Here is a 19,583-nt window from a genome sequence, read left to right on the forward strand (position 1 = left end):
GGAAGCTCCATCTTACTTCTAAAAGCATGAGCACCTTTATGAAAGATCACTGAAACACAAGTGCTATTAATGCTGATATTTCTGAAGATTCCAGTAACTCTGTCTCACACCCACCAGTGGCTCAGACAGAAACTGAGCAGCCACCAGGCTGTGCCAGGCAAGAACGAGTTTGTGCCCACGTTAAACACTGTCCACACCTCAAAGCAGCACACAGACAAATCCTTCAAAGAACCGGTAATGGACGGAAGCATTCAGTGCACACTGCAGGATTTGGTCTCAGTGCCTCTCTGCAGTGTGCCACTCACAGATGACACACGGTCCTGCATCCAGGAGGGCTTTGTTCCTCTGGGGTGAAACCTCAGCCTTCAGTTTATTAACTGCGATGGCAGAAGCCGGAGGGGTGAGTCACAAAGCCGGTTGTGTGAGCACACATTCGAAGGAAGCCCAGAGGACAGGTATTCCATCACAGAGGATTGCTGGGTCCAGCACAGCCCTTGGCTGGGACACAGCCCCGGCCATCACCTCCCACCCGGTGCCAGCGCTCAGGCAGACAGTCTGTCCTCCAGCCCCTGCTAAAAGATAAATTAGGGAATGGGAAAGGGAGGGGAAGGGGGATGAGAGCTTCTAAAGCTCCCCCAAGGGGAGCTGCCGGCACAGGACACCTTTGCAGCCTGCAAAGAGCACTGCCAGCGGGATGCGGAGCCCACGGAAGCAGGGCTGCAGCGCGTCCTGGCTCCAGCTGGGCAGTGCTCTCCTGACCCCTCTGCCCAGCAGGCTGCAAAGCCCTCCCCGGGATTAAACACCTGCCCAGCCACGGGAGCCACAGCGGGGCAGGGGCTGCTGGCCAGAACAGGTTCCTGCCTCGCTCCTGCGCTGGGCTGAGGGACTCGGGAAAAACAAGGATGCCCACGGAGCAGCACCAGGGGAGAGGAAAGGGGGAGCAAACACCTGCGGGTGCTGCTGCTGCTGCTGTGGCAGATGCCTTGACCTCAGAGAGGAACCTGCTGTATCCCCACGGGGTCTGGAAGGAAAACAAAAGCTACAAGTTAAAATCAGCCCTAGGGCCAGCTGCTCCTTTACATCGCCGTCGCTCACAAGTTTCCATCCCACGGCTCTGACCGCCTTTGGTGGTGTAGGTAGACCCTCAGAAAAGCAACCAGGGGTCGGGTCCCCTTTGTTCTCCTCACTCAGACTGTCTCTTTTCCTCACCCCCTGCCTCCAGCCAGATGTGCTCACTGCCTCTCCCCTGCCAGCCTTTGCGTTCACCCTGGTGTTCATTCAGCAATTCAATTCAGGAAGCTGATCCAGCTGAAATTCTCAGCAAGGGGAAAAAAAGAAGTTTCCAACCAGAATATAAGCACTGTCTTTGAACACACTCACACAAAATAACCCTTCCTAATTTGTTTAAAAAAAAAAATAGAAGAAAGAAAGTGATTGAACTGTCTTCATAAAAATTTCCTTTTAAGTTGAAGAGAAATGCCATAAAAATACCAACCTTCTAACACCGTAAATTGAGTTGTAGAGGAGATGGTGCCTTTACCAAAAGAGGCTGTATGGAATTCATCACTGCTTTGCTCTTTTAAAATAAATCAGCTGGCAAAGTTGTGACCTACTTAATTTGTTGTCTTGAAACTTGATGAGCATTTAAGATTTGTTCCCAAAGCCTGGAAAATGAAAGAACGGGGGAAAATGCAGGCACCATATCCAAGGCCCTGGGTTGAGATGTTGCTTTCTTTCAGACACTACAGAAGTCGCTGGCTGCAGCAGTGCTGCTTGTGAGAGGGAAACTGGGCTCCAGTGGCCCTCACAAGGAGGTCCAGCCATCGCCCTGCCTTAAAGCAGATCACAAACTCTTTCTAGCAGACACTTGTTTCATATATCTTGAGAAGTTTCCACTGCTGGAGGTTTTACTCCACAGCTGAGCAAGCCGTCTTCCTCATCACTAAGTTTTTGCAGAAGCCTCCTCTCTTTCTGCTTCCAAGGCATCCTTTTCCACAGGTGACAGACATGGTAACACCCTCCCTCTGTCCATGCACTGGTGGAGCTGGAGGCTGTCACTATTGCAAGCCCTTCATCTTGCAGCTCCTTGCACTTTCTCCCTTGCTGTCTTCTCACTTCCCCATTTTTACTCACTTTCCACAGAATGTGGAGCCCAAACCCATGGGGCTTTCTCTGCCAGGGCACACTTTTGTGGGCGTGTCTTTGTCCCAATGCACCACAGCTCCAACACACTCCTGCACTTGTTTCAGGTTCAGTGCACTCCCTCATGCTGTCAACCCACCCTTTGGAAAAGTACCCACAACTCATTCAAAATCCATTTGCCTCTGTTGTTATTGTCATACCCTAAGACTATACAGACTGTCATATCCAAAAAGCAATAAAAAATAATCAACACCATACAGCTCTCTCAAAAGTCCCAAATCTCCCCACTCTTTCCCAGGTGAGACACTGAGAAACTCCCCTGACACCACCAGAAGCACAGCACTGCACCAAAAATGTGGCTCAAGGGCTCCAGAAAACCAAAGGTTTGGAGAGTAGATCTTGGCCCTTTGACTAGAAATCCTTGAGAGGTTTAAAAGTGTTTGGGGAATTTATTTGCAGGGAGAGAAATCAATTACATCTACCTGGTCGTATTTATAGCAGCTTCACCTTCTTTGAGATTTCGTTTCTTCTCTGATTTGATAAGATTGTGGCCCTTTAATAAGCTGAAGCATTCATATCCTTATGACAATCTGGCACTGGAATTGTTTGCTTTAGCAGTGCAGATTGCACAAGAGACATGAAAGGTTTCAGCGTAGCTGGAAAGTCACTTTTGATGAAATCACCCGTCGCTCCAGGGGCTGCATTCCTTACAATTTGTGCATACTGATGATATGTGTCTTCAGATGCGTTTTGGCAACCCCGTGCCATTTTCAGAAATCCATCTGGGACTCAAGAACAAAGCAAAGGCACACGAACATGAGGAAGGCAGAGCTGGCAATGCTACTGGCTGGAATTTCTTTAAGGAAGCTTGACTGCTTGTTCGTTTTGCTGGCAGGAAAAGATAGGAAAATGAATGTTCCTGTTCTCGATGGACTTTGTGATATTGTTAAATCCCTCAGACAACATATAATTCATGGCAAAGCTGTGGCAGAATTCCTCTGCACTTATCCACAGTGTGGCTCTCCCCCAAAACACAGATCTCTGCCTCCATTTCGTTCACAAAAGTTGCCCAGATGAACAATGGCTTTAACTTTGGAGAAAAATCAGAACACTTGCTCTTATTTTTTTGTTTCAAAACTGCCAAAATTTATTATTATTATTATTCCATCAGTGGAAAAAGCGCATCTATTCATGCACTAAAACACTGTGCATGCTGTGATATGGATTGGGAGGTGATTTTTGAAGAGAGTTTTGCAGGTAATGGCTCAAGCTTTGCCCTGGAAACGCAGAAAGGGAAGGCCCAAATCATGCCCCATAGCTGGCACTGTCCCTGGGCACCAATGGCATCCAGCAGCGCTCCCAAGGCAGCATGGGGGCACATCCCTGAGCCCAGAGCAGAAGGAGGAGGTGGATTTACTCCAGCTCGGATCACCAACCCAGCCTAAACCTCCTCCACAGGTTCTGGTGGATATTTGAGTTACACTGGCCATGGATGTAGCCCCAGACTGCAAATCATAATTAATACCCATCCTAGCTTTGCATTTCTTTTGGAGAAGAGCCGTGAATCACTGAAGTGGAGCCTTGCAGAGGAAATCCTCAGCCACAACAAAAAGATTTCGTGCTTTATCTCCCCCTCTCAAGTATTTTAGCAGACAGACAGAGGATTTTCCTCCCAGTGACAACAATAACTACGCTCATTGAAGAAAAATATGTGGAACAGGAAGACCTACATTCCTTGTGTGAAAAATAAGAGTGGTCTGTGACAGCTGCATTTTTCGGGAACAACTCATCCACAAGAAAAAATGGCTGCTGTGATAGTGTCCTGAGCAGTGAGGCAATGAATGTGCTACATAACTGACAGATGGGAAAAAAAGAGGGAAAAACAAGGCTTGGTCTTTGTTTATTCCTAATATTCCATTATTAATGTGCCCCTTTGACTCACATGTTAATGACTTGCATCTCCTCCACTCCCTGCTCCTCCTGCTTTGTGTAGCAACTGTACCTTATTCCTAACTTGACCATTCTCAGAAGTTTTATTACTTCGTGTTTAAGAATCTTCTTGAAATAAATCCTGACAACATCTTGGCCTCTTCAGGGCATGGATTTAGAAAGCTTGTGCTTCAGTCATTTAGGTATAAACCCAACTGAATCTCTATGTCCCTAAATTAATTCAGCTTATGCAAGGGGTATGGCTTAAGTGCAGCCTGGTAGTCCAGACAACTATGTTGTGATGATGATGGTGATGATGGTGATGATGAAGAATTATTGTTGTTGTTGTTGCCAGTGTTACTACTATTGTTGTGGCTGTTACTTTTGTATTTGTTTTAATTGTTATTATTATTTTTAAAAGAGAACTCAAAATGGGGAATAAAGAGCTAGGAAATATTTCCTAACCTGAGATCAGCTCAGTTGGTTGGTTGGATGCAGGTAACATGAGGGTTGGGAGTTCAATCCCATTTAAGTATTGGATGCCATGATCTTTGTGGGTCCCTTCCACCTCAGATTATTTTGGAATCTGTGAACCTCTTCTGAACGGGAAAGAGTGACAGGGACATCGACCTCACATATGAGATAAGGCAGCACCCACATTTTACAAAACTGGTTCTTTAAAACACAAGGAGAACACAATTCCTATTTTCTACCTGAGCCCTGCCATCCTCAAAGCAGGAGGCCGTGGCTTTTCCCAGTTCCAGACTCCCTGATGGCACTGGTGCAAGTGCTTGTCCCACCCGCAGTGGGGTTTGCCCAAGTCCCCCGCAGCCACGGCAGCAAAGGGCAGTGTCCCCTTCAAAGAGGGGTGCAGTGGCTCATCCCCACGGTGACAGCTCTGCAGGAAACCCAGGGCAGGAGAAGAGCCTTTGGGGTGTGTGAAGGATTGGTGGCAGCACAGGGGCTGCTCCACCAGCGGGCTCGGAGCGGGCACCGGCGCCAGCTGAAGGAACAGAGGCTGAGCCCCGCCAGCCCCACCGAGCAAAAACACTCAGCTCCCTTTCAGCCACTGAAATGAATGAAGAGCAAGACTGATGTTTGGATAAACGTCAGCCAAAAGAAACCTTGGAGGCAGTGAGAAGGCTACTGCTTCATGCAATATAGACCATGTTTCCAAATACAAATATTGCACTTGGCAGAGACACTCCTTTGCTTCATGAGTTATGTTGCACTTTTTGTTATGTTTAAGTTTGTGCAAGAGGTATAAATAGCTGGGCTGGTATTAAATGAGCTTTTCTTTCTTTTCTTTTTTTTTTTTTTGCAAAATATCAAAATGGTCCCAGGTCTTCATGGAACAAACACACACTATATTCCTGTGCCTGAATTTTTGTTGCTAATTACAGAAAATACCGTGTAACCGAAAAACAATGTTCAAGAGCCAGACGTGAAAAACACATCTTTCCTATATGAAGTCATTTTTTTTTCAGAAAGCTGTCTGGAGGAGGGCATCTGGATCACCACAGAACTGACATGAGTGGATACAAGCTCTGTGGCCTCACAGAACAGCAGTTCCTGCTCACACAGAAACTATTCTTTGATAAATTTGAGTGTGCATAAACACAAGAGCACAGCAGGGCCCTCACTAGGTAAATCTCCACTTCTTTATCACTGCAATGGCAACGCCTACCTGGCTTAACCAATTCCTACCTGAATGGATAGAAGAGGTACTTTTAAAGATGGATGCAGATTGAACTGTCCAACATGGATGCAACATGAAAAGGCTGTCTTAGATAAACCAGAGAGAGTAGTACAGGCTCGTGAGTTAGTTTGGCATAGAAAAGGGTTATCAACTTCAGGCTGTCTATTCCCACTGAAGTCAATACTCATTTCCATTAAAAAAAAACCCAAAAAAACCCTTACTAAATATTCCCAAGTTTTTTCAAAGTGTATGAAGAACACCAGACCAATAGAGCAGACATCGACTGAAAATGTGAGATTAGTGATTATTGATCACAACTGCAGCCCACAGAGAACAAATTATGCATACTGTTCAGTTGCAGGGATGTTAAAGGGAATGGCTCACAAAATCCTTCCTTAAATAAAAGATATGTCACTTTTGAGTGGACATGGGGAATGTGGTTATTCAATGTGTCATGCAGAACCTTTCCATCCATTCATTCCACCTCAGCAGTCAGGTGGGAGCAACCAAGGAGAGTCTCACCTCACAGATGCTCTGGGGCTCAGATGTTGGAGAAGCATCAGATCAAATGCTGTAGATTAACATTAAAAAGTACAGCAAGAAACACAAAACCATTTTCTCCTCTAATCCCCCATGGTTTTGCTGATGGCCAGACCCACTCATCAGAAGCAGATGAGTGTGCATTGCATTATATCTTTATAAATAGCTCGTTGACTATTCTTCTGGTTATTTCCCCTTGTACCAGTGTAGGGAAAAATAATGGTCGCCACTCTTACAGTGGCTGATGGAACAGAATAACAATTACTTTCAGAACTCCACAGAAATGTTGGCAATTCTAGCTCCTGACACCACTGCATTTCAGGAAGTGTCCAAGCAGTAATAGCCACCCTACATTACAGTGGCCAATCTCAGTTGAAAGGCTTCTGCTTATCTTGCAATCAATGGCTCTTGAGCTCATTTTCAGTTCATATTTTTGGCTGTGAAAAGCAGCTTGTTTTTCAGCCAGTATGATAATCCCAGAAAACATACTTAGAAAGAGCTGAGTGAGACTTACGCAGCTCTAGACTCATTTTCTACAAAAACAGCATCTCCCAAAACAAAGGTGTGGGACAAAGCAAACACACTGTGAACTAGGGAAGAGCCATTCCCTGTGTTTGTTTGCTGCCATTTCTCATTTGGAAAAAAGTGTATTTTTAACAACACAGAATTAGTGCAGGGTGGTGAGCCTTAAGCTGTCATTAGAGGCTGCCAAACGAGCCAGTGTCCCTTGTGCTGGTGAGTAAACAGAGGGCTGAACAAACAAATAAACAGAGCACGCAGGGGTGGCTTGCTGGACTCCAGCAGAGGTCAGTGATGTGGGAGTGAAGAGAAAACCTGAGCTATTTTCTCTCTGCTTTCACACCAGACACTGCTAGGGGTGCCTGGGGTCCCTGTCTGGAGTGGAGAGATCAGCTCAGTCTCCTGTTTCCCTGTGGTTAAATCCATCCAAACATCATTCCACTCACACAGGAGTCCCTTGCAGTACTGTTGAAGAAGCACAACTTGGAGGAAATTCAGCCTCTAGATAGATTAATCTGATTAAGATTCCTTTACAAACCAGGCAGAAGACAGCCCTTCAGAGTTGCAGAATGTATGAGCAGAGTTTTATACTTCCTAACCGTGGTGCTTGCATGGAGCCACACCACAGCAGGAGCTGGGCCTGGGAACCCTCCTGTGCAACCTCCTGTGCATGGTCAGACAAACCTGGTGAATGGCACCAGTGTAAAATCGGCATGCAGACCACTCCATGAATGGTTTGAGCTCTGTGTCTGCCCATGCATGGTGACTCCAAACATTCTCCCATATTCTCTTCTCAATAACTTCCCTGGGAAATCAAATGTAAACCAGGCTTGTGGCACCTCTCTGATGGTGGCCTTGCCAGCTGAGCCCAGACAAACTTCCCTGCATTTGTATGAAGAAATAAAAGTATCATCATTCAGTTCTTTTCCCAACCTGCCCACAAAAGCCTAGCAGAATTTCTGCTAAAATTAAAATCTTACTCATGCATAGAGGAGGAAAAGAAGGGAGACTGAGGAAAACACGATGTACACAGACTTGGCAAATACCAGCCTTGGTTTCTGAGGGGGGGGATTAGGACAGCCCAGCCTATAGCCTCTCTGGGCTATCTTACAGCTATATTTATGCTGGTTGTGGTTCTGTTATAGATTTGTTTTCCCATTCACACGATATTCCACATCTTCTTACTCCATCTTCACCGTGAATCCAAATTTGTCCATTTACTTTCAAGCCTTAGTCACTCAACTCCTACATCCTCTCCTTGGCTAAGATAGTTCTGTTAAGAAAAGGTAACACCTTAAACATGCTTTGACTTGGCTTTTTGTACTTACTCTGGACTGAAGAGATTAAAGTTTCCTTCTCATTTTTTAAAATGTAAAAGTATCATTGTGCCAAACACATCCTTCAAAAGCAATAACTGCTTTCACTTGCATACTGTCACCATAAAATCTCTCTGAATGGCCTACAGAACTGACTCTCACACAGGCAACAAGGACAAAGAGTATGCCATGTATGCATTTTTGTTTCTTTAAGTTATAATCTAAAGGTAGAAAAAAAAGCAATGAGCTCCCAATTGCCTGTTGACGTTCTGAGGTTTCTCTCCCACACTGCTCTGTGTAAAATAAACAGGTGAAAGCAGCCCACAGCCCCCTTCCAGCACCAAGGGTGTCCACTGCCCAGAAATAGATGTGGGACTCCCGTTCCCTCGTGTTTGCAGTGCCTGTTGCCTTGCAGAGGCGGAATGTTTGTTTTCCAAGGGGAGGCAGTTCAGGGAATTTCCCCCCCTTTCCCATGCACACACATTCCTCTGGCCGTGCACTCACAGGCTGGCCCCCTGCACCTCTGACTGATGCAGGCTGTGCCCGACCTGAGGAGATTCTGCCTGAGGTGGCTCCACTGGAGAGCTCTGCTGGCTGACCCAGGGGAGCCTGAGCTCTATTATGCAGTTTGAAAGAAGTTTCCCTGCAAAACTCACAGGCATCATTCAACAAAAGCCGAACACTTGCCTTCTGTATCCTCCTGAACACTGTCCCTGCTCCAGGGTTCATTGAGGTTAGTGGAGTTTAGGAGGCTGTCAGAAAGTTCCCGAAGTTCCTGCATTTAGTGTGGAAACCCTGGAGCTGCACAGCTGAGCCAGGGATGGGCATCTCCCCCGGAGTGCCCCACAGCCCCTCATGTTTCCTGTCCTTCTCTCCATCCCTGGGTGCCACGTGGCCCCAAACCCCAGCATGTTCACGAGTCAGTGACATTTCTAGGGCAGAACACATAGAGCATGAGGCAGCCGTGATTTAGCTGGTGAGGAAGTAATGATTTATATTAACATTTGAAGTAGGTCATTAAATATGACCCCCTCACTGCAAACCCCATGCTGAGCAAGATATTTTCGTGTAAATGATTTACCAGCAAGCTTCTCATACTTTAGCCTTGTAGGATTTCCATAACTGAAGTCAGGCTCACTCACATTTCCCAAGCCCTGGTAACAGCTTTGCTTCAAACTGTGAAGACATCTGAAGGCTGCTGCAAATTGGTTGGGACAGCTCAGCAAAGAAGCAGAATCTGGGGCTGTTTGTGGCTTTCTGTGGGTTCTGTGATAAGGCCTATGAGAAATCCAGGAGGTTTTTTTGGGGCAGGTTGACTTTCTCTGTCCAGCATTACTGGATCTCAGTGGATGGAAGGAAGCCAAGGGGAGGTGGTTCTGCCCTTCTGCTCTGGTGAGAGCCCACCCGGGTGCTGCATCCAAGTCTGGGACGCTCAGCACAGGAAGGACACGGACTTGTTGGAGCAGGATCAGATGAGGATGACCAGAGGGCTGGGCACCTGTGCTGTGAAAACGAGCTGGGAGAGGTGGGCTTGTTCAGCCTGGAGAGGAGAAGGCTCCAGGGAAGCCTTCAGGCCCCTGCCAGTACCTAAAGGGGGCTTCTAAAAAAGATGGGGATAAACTTTATAGCAGATCCTGTTATGACACGATGAAGTATATTTTAAACTGAAGGAGGGTTGACTTAGAGTAGGTATTAGGAAGAAATTTTTTACAATGAGGATGGTAAAACACAGGGATAAGGTGCCCAGAGAAGATGTGGATGCTCCATCCCTGTAAACATTTAAAGTCAGGTGGGATGGGGTTTTGAGCAACCTGATATAGTGGAAGGTGTCCCTGCTCACTGCAGAGGGGTTGGACTAGCTTTAAAGGTCTCTTCCAACCCAAACTACTCCATGATTCTGTGATAATGGAGCCCCCAGAGCTGTTCTCCTCGGCGGGGAAACCCCACACCCTGCTCCCCCAAACCCTCTGGGAGTGGCCACCTTCAACAGGAATCTGCAGAACACCTTCTCAAGGCAGAGAAATCCGGGAAACTGAAGCAGTTGCCACAGTGTCCATATCCCACTTTTTCCATCATGAATTAAGTTGTATTCACGTCCTTCCAAAAGGCATTTTTAGTTTTGCAACCTCACATCATCCAATCCAAACTCCCACTGAAGTCCATGGAAGCAATCTATCTTGTGTTGTGTCAGCTTCAGGCCAGGCTTCAGTCTCTGAAGGACAATCACAGCTGAAGATAAACAAACAAGTTACAGAGTTCTGTTTGATTTTGCCTTTTAAGTATAATTTTTCATCTGTTCCTTCACAAATGAGGCTGGATCATATTGCATGCTGCTTTTGATAGCATGAGAAACAAAATGTTTGCATTTATTTAGCTGGCAGATTGCTTTCTCCTTTTATGGAGGTGGAAAAAGCCTTTATCAAAAAATCTGAATATATCCTTTCATCAGAAAGAATACTGATTTCTGATATTCTGAACATCGGATGTGTCTTAAAGATGATCCTTATCAAATAATAAGCATGATCAAAGGATAAATGAATATTTAGATAAAATATAGAGAGAATATATAGATAAAACACATATATTTTATACATATAATATAAAGAATAACATTAATAAAGCCCTTTTGCTTTAGGACCAGCTACATAGGAGGTATCAATATTGAAAACATTCAGTCTTTGATGTCAAGCAAGTTCATACCTACACCACAAGTGGCTGGAAGAAGACAACACCACCAGGAAGGCAGATAATTTCTATTTTTTTTTAAGCAGAGACTCATATAAAACAGACAAGGGAAAACTGTTCTCTCCTGAGCATGTTTGTAATGTTCGTTTTTTGAAATGCTCCAGCTTTTGGACAATGCCAAGCAACAGAAGCCGCCCTGGTTGATGCCAGCCTCATTCCTGCTCTGCAGCCCGCTTCACTCTCAGCCTTTCCCCAGGGCGGGGTGCGGGCTGTGCCCTGGAGGGATCCCCTGGAGGGATTCCCTGGAGGGATTCCCTGGAGGGATGGATCCCCTGGAGGGATGGATTCCCTGGAGGGATTCCCTGGAGGGATGGATTCTCTGGAGGGATGGATCCCCTGGAGGGATGGATTCCCTGGAGGGATCCCCTGGAGGGATGGATCCCCTGGAGGGATGGATTCCCTGGAGGGATGGATCCCCTGGAGGGATGGATTCCCTGGAGGCATCCCCTGGAGGGATCCCCTGGAGGGATCCCCTGGAGGGAGGGATCCCCTGGAAGGATGGATTCCCTGGAGGGATGGATTCCCTGGAGGGATCCCCAGGAGGGATGCATTCCCTGGAGGGATGCATTCCCTGGAGGGATGCATTCCCTGGAGGGATGCATTCCCTGGAGGGATGGATTCCCTGGAGGGATGCATTCCCTGGAGGGATGCATTCCCTGGAGGGATGAATTCCCGTGCGGACACATCGGGCTGCGCTCGGACACCAGCCCCGCTCGCTCGGCTCCCACAGTGGCGGCGGGCAGGAGAGGGAAGGGAGCAGCAGCGGGGTGCGGTGTGTCCCGGTTCGTGTGTCATTCCCAGCGTGTCCCTGTCTGTGGTACCCTCCTGTGGCCGGCTCTGACATGGCAGCAGCCCCACACCTGCGCTCCGCCTTTTCCCCGGGCTGCAGAACCCGGAACGCCTTGGGCTGGTGGGACATTTCCAGGTCCAACCCCCCTGCCATGAGCAGGGCCATCTCCAGCCAGACCAGGCTGCTCAGAGCCCCATCCAGCCTCACCGCGAATGTTTCAGGGATGAGGAACCCAACAAACCTTCATCCGTACTGCCCTGCAGTGCCTCACCCCGAGGGATCGCCATCCCTTGGGTTCACCCACACTGGGACCCCAGCAAAAGGTTCCCCACGCCCCCTGCCTATCATCTCCTTCGCATCCCAAGAGAAAACGCTGTTCGTGCTGAAGCAGGGAGGAGAAGGGACTGTGGTGTTTTCAGCCTTTTCCCGCCATGGCGAAGCGATGCCAACAGATGGAGCTGTGCAGAGCACAGAGCGCTCTCCCCGGCCCAGCGCGGGGGAAGCAGCAGCCCAGCGTGGAATGCGAGTTATTAATCACAACGACAGATGAATCATCTCCAAGAGGAGACCAACTTTTATTTACTACGTTCGAGTGAAAAAATAAGTCTGTCAACAAAGCTATAGGCCAGAATGGGGGAATCCTAGGATTTCTCCATCCCTTCATGTGAGGATGTTCTGTCCCAGGAGGGAGGAAGGGCTCATCAGAGCCCTTCAGCACAGGCTGGAGCCTCAAAGTCCTGAGCTGAACTCACATCATCACTCAGCAGAGCTTCACATCAAAAGGATATATCGTGCAGGACTTCTTCCTTCCCCCAGCCTAATCCCAGACTTCAAAGCCTGGATGCGAGGGCACGGCCCAGAGCTTCCACCCATCATCTCCTTGGAGCTGGATCAAAGTTCTCAGCTCAGGCCCCTTCCCTGAGCCAAGGCCACGAGCACACTAGGAAGGCTCCACACTCACCAGCAAGCAGGGAAGCAGGGATGCAGGAGCAGCAGGACAGGAGGACAGAAAAGGAATCAACAGCAGGTGACCCTTTTTGGATTTGTATGCACAGACAGTAAATTTGAGAGCTGCACTGTTTCACCAAGAAATAAACTCTTCTTGTTCAGCTAAACTTACACATTTTAAAGTCCACTGTCGAGTTAGTGCATTTTTTTTTTCCTGACAAGACAGACAGAAACAAGATGTACCTGGTAACCTCATGGTACATGACAAGAACAAGGTCTTGCAGCCTATCTGCATAGGAGATAGAAATAATTAGAATATTTAAGATAAGGAGGAGGTGTCAGCTCTCATTTGAAAGAATTTTTCCTTTTAGGTATTTTCAGGTAAGGAGAATTAGTTACTAGGAAGGGAAAAGGCCTTATATATTCTTTCCAGCCACATGAAATGTTTCAGCAAAGAAGAGGCAAAAGCTGATGTGGTCTTTCTCTGACAAGCCCTGTTCAAAAAAGTCACTGTATCTATTTTTATGTTATGAATAGAGGATTTTTTTCATGCCAAAATTACATGAACATCATATTGGTCTTTGCAAAAGGACTCTATGAAGCAACATCTTTGATGGAGAATTTTTGGGGCAGAAAAAATGAACTCACCAGAAAGTACAGAAGGCAGGGATGGCTCCTTTGCCCCCCTCATCAGCAGGAGTGCAGTGCCTTCTTCAGGTGATAGTCAGTGTAAGACTGGCACTACATTACTGTGCAGGGGATTTTTACCAGTTGTGAAAAACCTGAGAAGTGAAAAACATGAGAAATTAAATAGGCAAAAAACCTGGTGAAATTTACAGAAATAAAAATTCAAAACTTTTGCATCAGCTTAAAAGGTTCTCACTTGTGAATGAAGCTGTTCTATAATCAGTGGATCAAGCAATGCCTGGTTTCTTCCACATTTGTGCCAACAGAGCTCACAGCCACCTACATTTCAGCCCTAAGTGGGAAAAAAATCCTGTACAAAGGCTTTTTTTAGGCATGGATCCTCGAGGGACTCATCAGTCTTCTTTCAGTTCAGGAACTTGGTGTATTTCCTTGTTCTTTCTAGCCACACACATCATTTCACAGGGGAAATTTAATTATTGACCCTCTGTTATTAGTACTGAAGTGAAACAAGTGATGGTGCTGGAGAAAGAGAAAATAAAGATAAAAAGAGAAGAGTGGAGAGAACAGAACATGAAGTGAACATGAATAAAAACAACATATGCACATACAATCCAGCAGCACACTGGCCTGAGAGAACCTGCACCTAGGACTTCCAAATGAATAGTTAGTTAATCACACTGACTAGCCAGCCTGGCCACCATTATTGCTAAGAAAACCAGTTAAAATGTAGTTTTTGGAGTCTCTGACTTTTTTAAGGTGGAGACCTCCAGTTTTTTCCCAGGCAAATGATTCTGCTGATCCTTGGCAGTGATGCAGAAGGGACAGCAGCATCAGAGTGATGGATACAGGGTTTAGTGCCCCCAGTACCCTGAGAGCAAACCACCAAACTCTGGCACTCAGGAAACAGCTTGAAGGCATTGGGACATGGCCTCGGGGCAGGGTTTGGGCAGGCTGAGTGGTACAACTCAGTCTGGGAGGAAAGCAAGATCAACAGGTCTTGTTTTCTTCATTGCCTCTCCAGGAAGGGTAAAAGGAAGGCTTTTACCACTTTGTGTGTGCCATTTGTGAGACCACCTAACACGGGCTCATTCTACTGCAGTGAAATGGGTGGAGCATTGGAATTTGAACTAGTTTGAGGACAGAGCACAGGGGAGTGGCAAAAGCCTACCCATTTCTTCAGACACCTGGATGCATTTGGATTCCATTCTATGCAGGGTTAGTTCCTATTGACTACCTGACCTGGGCTTGGCATCCCCAAAGAAGTAAAAGCATCTTTGTTTTAAATTAATTTGCATGACTTTAGAGATACCTGAAGTGGAAATGGTTTAGCAAGGCAAAAGCAAAGGCATCTTAGCTTCAAAACTGAAAACATGTAAAATAGAAAAGTACCAAAAGAAGAAAACAGCGCTAGCTCATACCTGAGCTTAAAACTCTGTCCAAGTCACACTTTGGAGAACAGGATAATTCAGTTGCCTTCTGCCCCTTGTGTATGAACTGTGAACTTTTTGCTGGGTTTCTGTTCATCACTTTTAGTTGGGTGTTTTCGTTATTTTTGAGCTCTTTCCTAATTCCGGTACCTCTCTAATGCTGGTCAAGTTTCTTGAAACTTCGCTGGGAATAACCATTCTTTTGATGTGCAAAGAAGATACTCAAAATAATTGTTTTTTCTATCCATTAATCATTTTCCCTAAGGAAGTAATGGAATTGCAGTCATCTAATTGCAACAGTGTGCAAATCATCTATCACACAGCATTGTCTGCTGTGCCATAGCATTGTCTTTTGGTTGCATAAATTTTCTTTCATGGACACTAGGTGACACATTGATAGAATAAAATGGGGTTTGAAACAATATCCCTCCCCTCCACAGACACACAATTAGTTTTAAAGGCCATCATGGCACAACACTGACCATTAATTACCTCAAGCCTCAGCCTGTTCTTATCTCCCCAGAGGAGTTCACTGCCTCCAAACTTTAGGAACTGTTTCTTCATTGGATCAAGAACTGTGCTTCACTAGGATTGATTCCCACAAAATCAGCCACAAATTCAATTTTATAAACACGGCGATGTCTTCCCAACAAGATCCATGGTGCATTGTAGCAGATACTTCCAGGGATGGGCTGGAAGCTGTAAGAGCAACATCCAACAATCTCAGTGAGTAGGATGATGGGGGCAGGTTCATTTAATACCCAATTTAACACCAGCTAAAAGCAAGTTTTTCTGTCTTCCCCATCCCTCTTCCAGCCATGCATTTCCCCGTTTCCTTTACATACTCATGGAGCTTCAGGGCCCAAAAACATCAGCCCCCTGGCCCAAGAGAAAATTAACCCACCAGAAGAATATCTCCTGCAAAATTTTACTCTTTGGATATAGTCCTGAAGAGAACCATGGCTGCAGAGGTAATTGATACTGGGCCCTTCAAGGGTAAAACAAACTGAACTGGGGGAAAATTAATTTAACACATGGCTAATTAAAATAGATTTGGATAGTGATAGACAAAGGCAAATTAGAACACCACCTTCCCCATATCCTCCTTCCCAGGCTCAATGTGACTCCCTCATCCATAAATCCTGCACCCTCTCCTGCATGAAGGGCTTGTGGAGTCTTTTCTCACTTTTTTTTCCCTCACTCCTTGACAGGGCCTTGACACCTGTCCACAGTACACCAGAGACAAAAGAGTTTACTCTTAGCTGCAAAAAACAGCAGTATTTTCAAGCATGGACAATCTGATCCCAACTCTAAACCAAATCTCAGGCTGACAGGGAGCAGGACTGGGAGATCTCCAGCACAGAATTGCATCGTGTGGCTGTTATCAGTCACAACTCACATTTTAAGGAAGAAATTCTACTAACTCTGTTCAAAAGGATTTCTGTCACAGGTACAGCACATACAGCAGATGTTACAACCCAGGCTGCTGTTGTGGCTTTTTGGCACTGACCTGGGGCACAGTGGTTTGCCACAGGTGAGTTGTACCCTGGGAATCCTTGCCTAAGGTTGTGCTCTGCTGGTTTGTTGTTGATACCATTCACACACATGTACCTGAAGTGAAGCCAGGGCTGCAGAATTTATCATCTTTAGGAAAGCTTGTGAATTATAAAACAGTGCTGAGAGCTCTTTAGCTCCTTTTAGCACAGTCATTGCTTGGCTACAGCAGATAATTTGCCCAGAGGAGTCTGTGGTTGGTTCTTCCACTTGGCTTGCTGGAGCCCTACACACCCAACAGATATTCCCAGATAATCCAAGAAATAAGTGAGTCATCAAAACATCTCACACCACCTCATTTCCGAAGCCTCCAGTACTGGCATTAAGGGACTCATAAAGTTTGAGTCCTCTAAGATGAACACCTCCAAGGATGACACCCTGGCTCCACTGAAGCTGCTGGCTGAGCTCCAAGTGACCTCACTGGGGACAGGATCCCACCTCAGACACTTGCCTTTGTGTGATGCTTTCTGAAAATGGCATTTCACTTTGAAAGGCTTTTTGTTTCAGACAGAGGAGCTTAGCTGGTCTCTGTCTCTGTGCCTCAAAGGATATTTGCAGCAGTACAACATTATCACTGAGACCTGGGAGGTAAGGGAGGGTACAAGGCCAAGGGAAAGCAGGTCTCACCTGCTGCTCATGCTAACACACTTTATTTTCTTCATCAGGCAGACAGGAGGGGGTAACAAGACACATTTGCTGTGTTTAAATCACCCTCAAGTGATGCTAATGGTCTCTGAAGGGATGTAAGGGCCAGGTTATGTGGGATGTGTACAATCTGTGTCTCTGTAGAATCTAAAATAAAACTCAGTGTACAAGTCCTCCTTATCTCTGTGTTATCTCCCAGTGCAGTGAATAATCAAGCACAGGGCTCTTACAGCAGCCAAACCTCCCACAAACCTTCCTGTAAAAAATGAGCAAAAAGAAAAGGCTTAAGTTTTATTAATCAGAAATGCTGTCTTTAGACCCAGCACAGGAGTCCTTTGCCACAAGCTTCCATATAAAATCCCAACACAATTTCCTGTGAGTTACGGGTTCTCAGCACTTCTTGGCAGATCTGGCCTCTGGTATGAGGCAGTGGCCCTTTCCCAATCCTCCTGCAAGGAATCTACAAAACCTCCACTGGCATCCACAGAGGCTAAAAGCCACAGAAATTCTGTGTTTATCTTCACTTTGCTGTAAACCAAAGCAAGTCCTTCACATGAAAGCCAAGTGTAATGGGGTAGTTCATACTTTGTCTCTTCAAATATCCCTTGGAAGATGAGCCCTAACAACATGTCAGGGATTTATCAATTCTGTGAAAACCCAGGTGTCTTGGTTATTGTCTCTTATTTTTCCTTCAAAACAATTTCATTTTCCCTCTACCACTTTCTATTGATTTCTTCTCACCCCTGTCAAAAGCCTTTATTTCCCTACCCAGCTACAGTATAAACTTTCCCTTCAACTCTCTCCTAAATCTTCTCCTATCAACCAAGCTGACCTGAAAAGAGGTTCTTTGCCTAAGTCATATTTTAATATGAAAATGTGACTCTCTACTAAGAGAATGGGATGTCAGCCACCCAGAATTACACTGATCCCAATTCTGTTAGAGTGGCAAACCTGAGAATGAGGACGTGGTGTTCAGTTATTTGCACTCACAACACTATAAAAACTGACCTTGCAATTCAGGGTCTTTTAACAGATAAATCCTGCTGCCACTGACTGACAGAACTCTTGATATATCTGACTCGGACAACTCACCTAACAACTGGAAGAAAAAGAAATCATTAAATTGCAAGCCTTCGTTTTAACAACCATGTGAATACACACTTGAGAGCTTCTCATCTAATTCTGCATCATTCTGCTCAAAACTGGGTTACAAAGACTGTCCAGTTGCACAATTACCATGTGCCACTGTGAAATATTGTAACTGCAATGCCATAACCACCAATTCATTTGGCTACTTTTTCTATATTCTGCTTTTAATTCACATTTTAAGTAACAATAGCAGTTACCCCAACCTTGCTACTAACCCTAGATTTACTACCAGCTTTGTTTTCTTTTAGGCTTCCTTTTCACAGCACCTTCTGTATTTTCCTTTACAGGTGAATGGCTGCAGTTCCCCTAAATCAGGTCCTCTCCTCCTCCTCCTGAGTTGAATCTCTCACTTTGCCTCTCAGAGGTTAATCTACAAGCAGAAAAGCATAGTCTTCATATGTACTGAATATAAAAACTGGGAAGAGTTTTTATTAAAAAAACCCAAACCAACCAACTAACATCCCCCACAGCTGGAATTCAAATCACCTCTTCAGATTTTTTAGTGTAACAAGCCTGTCTTCCATAACTTGCTCAGTTGGAGCCCTTTGAAATCACTCGTTGTAGGTTCATGATGCAAAGGCAAAGGAGCAAAGAAAGAGAAAAAATGGGTTCTGTGTCAGGTTTGGTTTAGCCTATTAGAAACTTTAAGCTAGAAAATTTATTATGGCTGAAGACTGAACAGGATAACTGTGGCACCAACTTGTCTGCTACAAAATCCTCTAGCACACGTAATTGTGTGTTGGAGCAGAAAATTAACAGTACTCGGATTTTATTTCTATGTATTTCACTCACTCACCCTTCCTTTATAATTTCTGCAGCTATTGCTGTCAACTGTGTCATTTCCTCTTGGGCTGTATCTGCTTCTGACAGTGGCAATGGTTACTCATCACACACAGGGCTTGCAGACCATGTCACTGCAGAGTTCCACCTCACCATCTGTATTTCATAAGAAGCCTCTTTTAACCTCAAAATAGAACTAGTAGCACAATTAGACCCATCATTAAAGTAGTGTAAGATATTTCACTGGTTTAAGTGGGAGTCTGATAGGAAATTCTGCTCCTGTCAGTCTTCACAATTACTGATGCCACAATTCACACTTGCTAAGGCAGTTTTCTTCTCACAAGTACCTTAGGTAGAAAACTCTCACCAAAAAGAAGAAAAAAAATTGATTGGGGTATTGTGTAGACACAAAAGTAAAGTAAAAACAAACCACAAAAATCCTGTGCTGGAATAAACCTCCAAGGAGAGGGATTAAGCAAGTAAGGGGAAGAGACAATTTATCAATTTACATTTTACAAGGCGTTCTGCTTGTAAGCTTTTATGCTTATGGCACAAGAGTGAATTTACGCCAAAATTTCTATGATGCCAGTACAGAAAAGCACTTTTAGAATAACAGCAGGCTAACACTGTTCCTTTAGCTTTTCTAATAAGAAGGCTATTTTCAAATTTGGTATGTACAAAGCCATATACATGATGTTCAATTCTTCACTCACTACACAGTGAAGGGTCCACACAATCATTTACTCATCAAC

This window comes from Prinia subflava, chromosome 2 (genome assembly GCF_021018805.1).
Source record: "Prinia subflava isolate CZ2003 ecotype Zambia chromosome 2, Cam_Psub_1.2, whole genome shotgun sequence".
Lineage (NCBI taxonomy): Eukaryota > Metazoa > Chordata > Aves > Passeriformes > Cisticolidae > Prinia > Prinia subflava.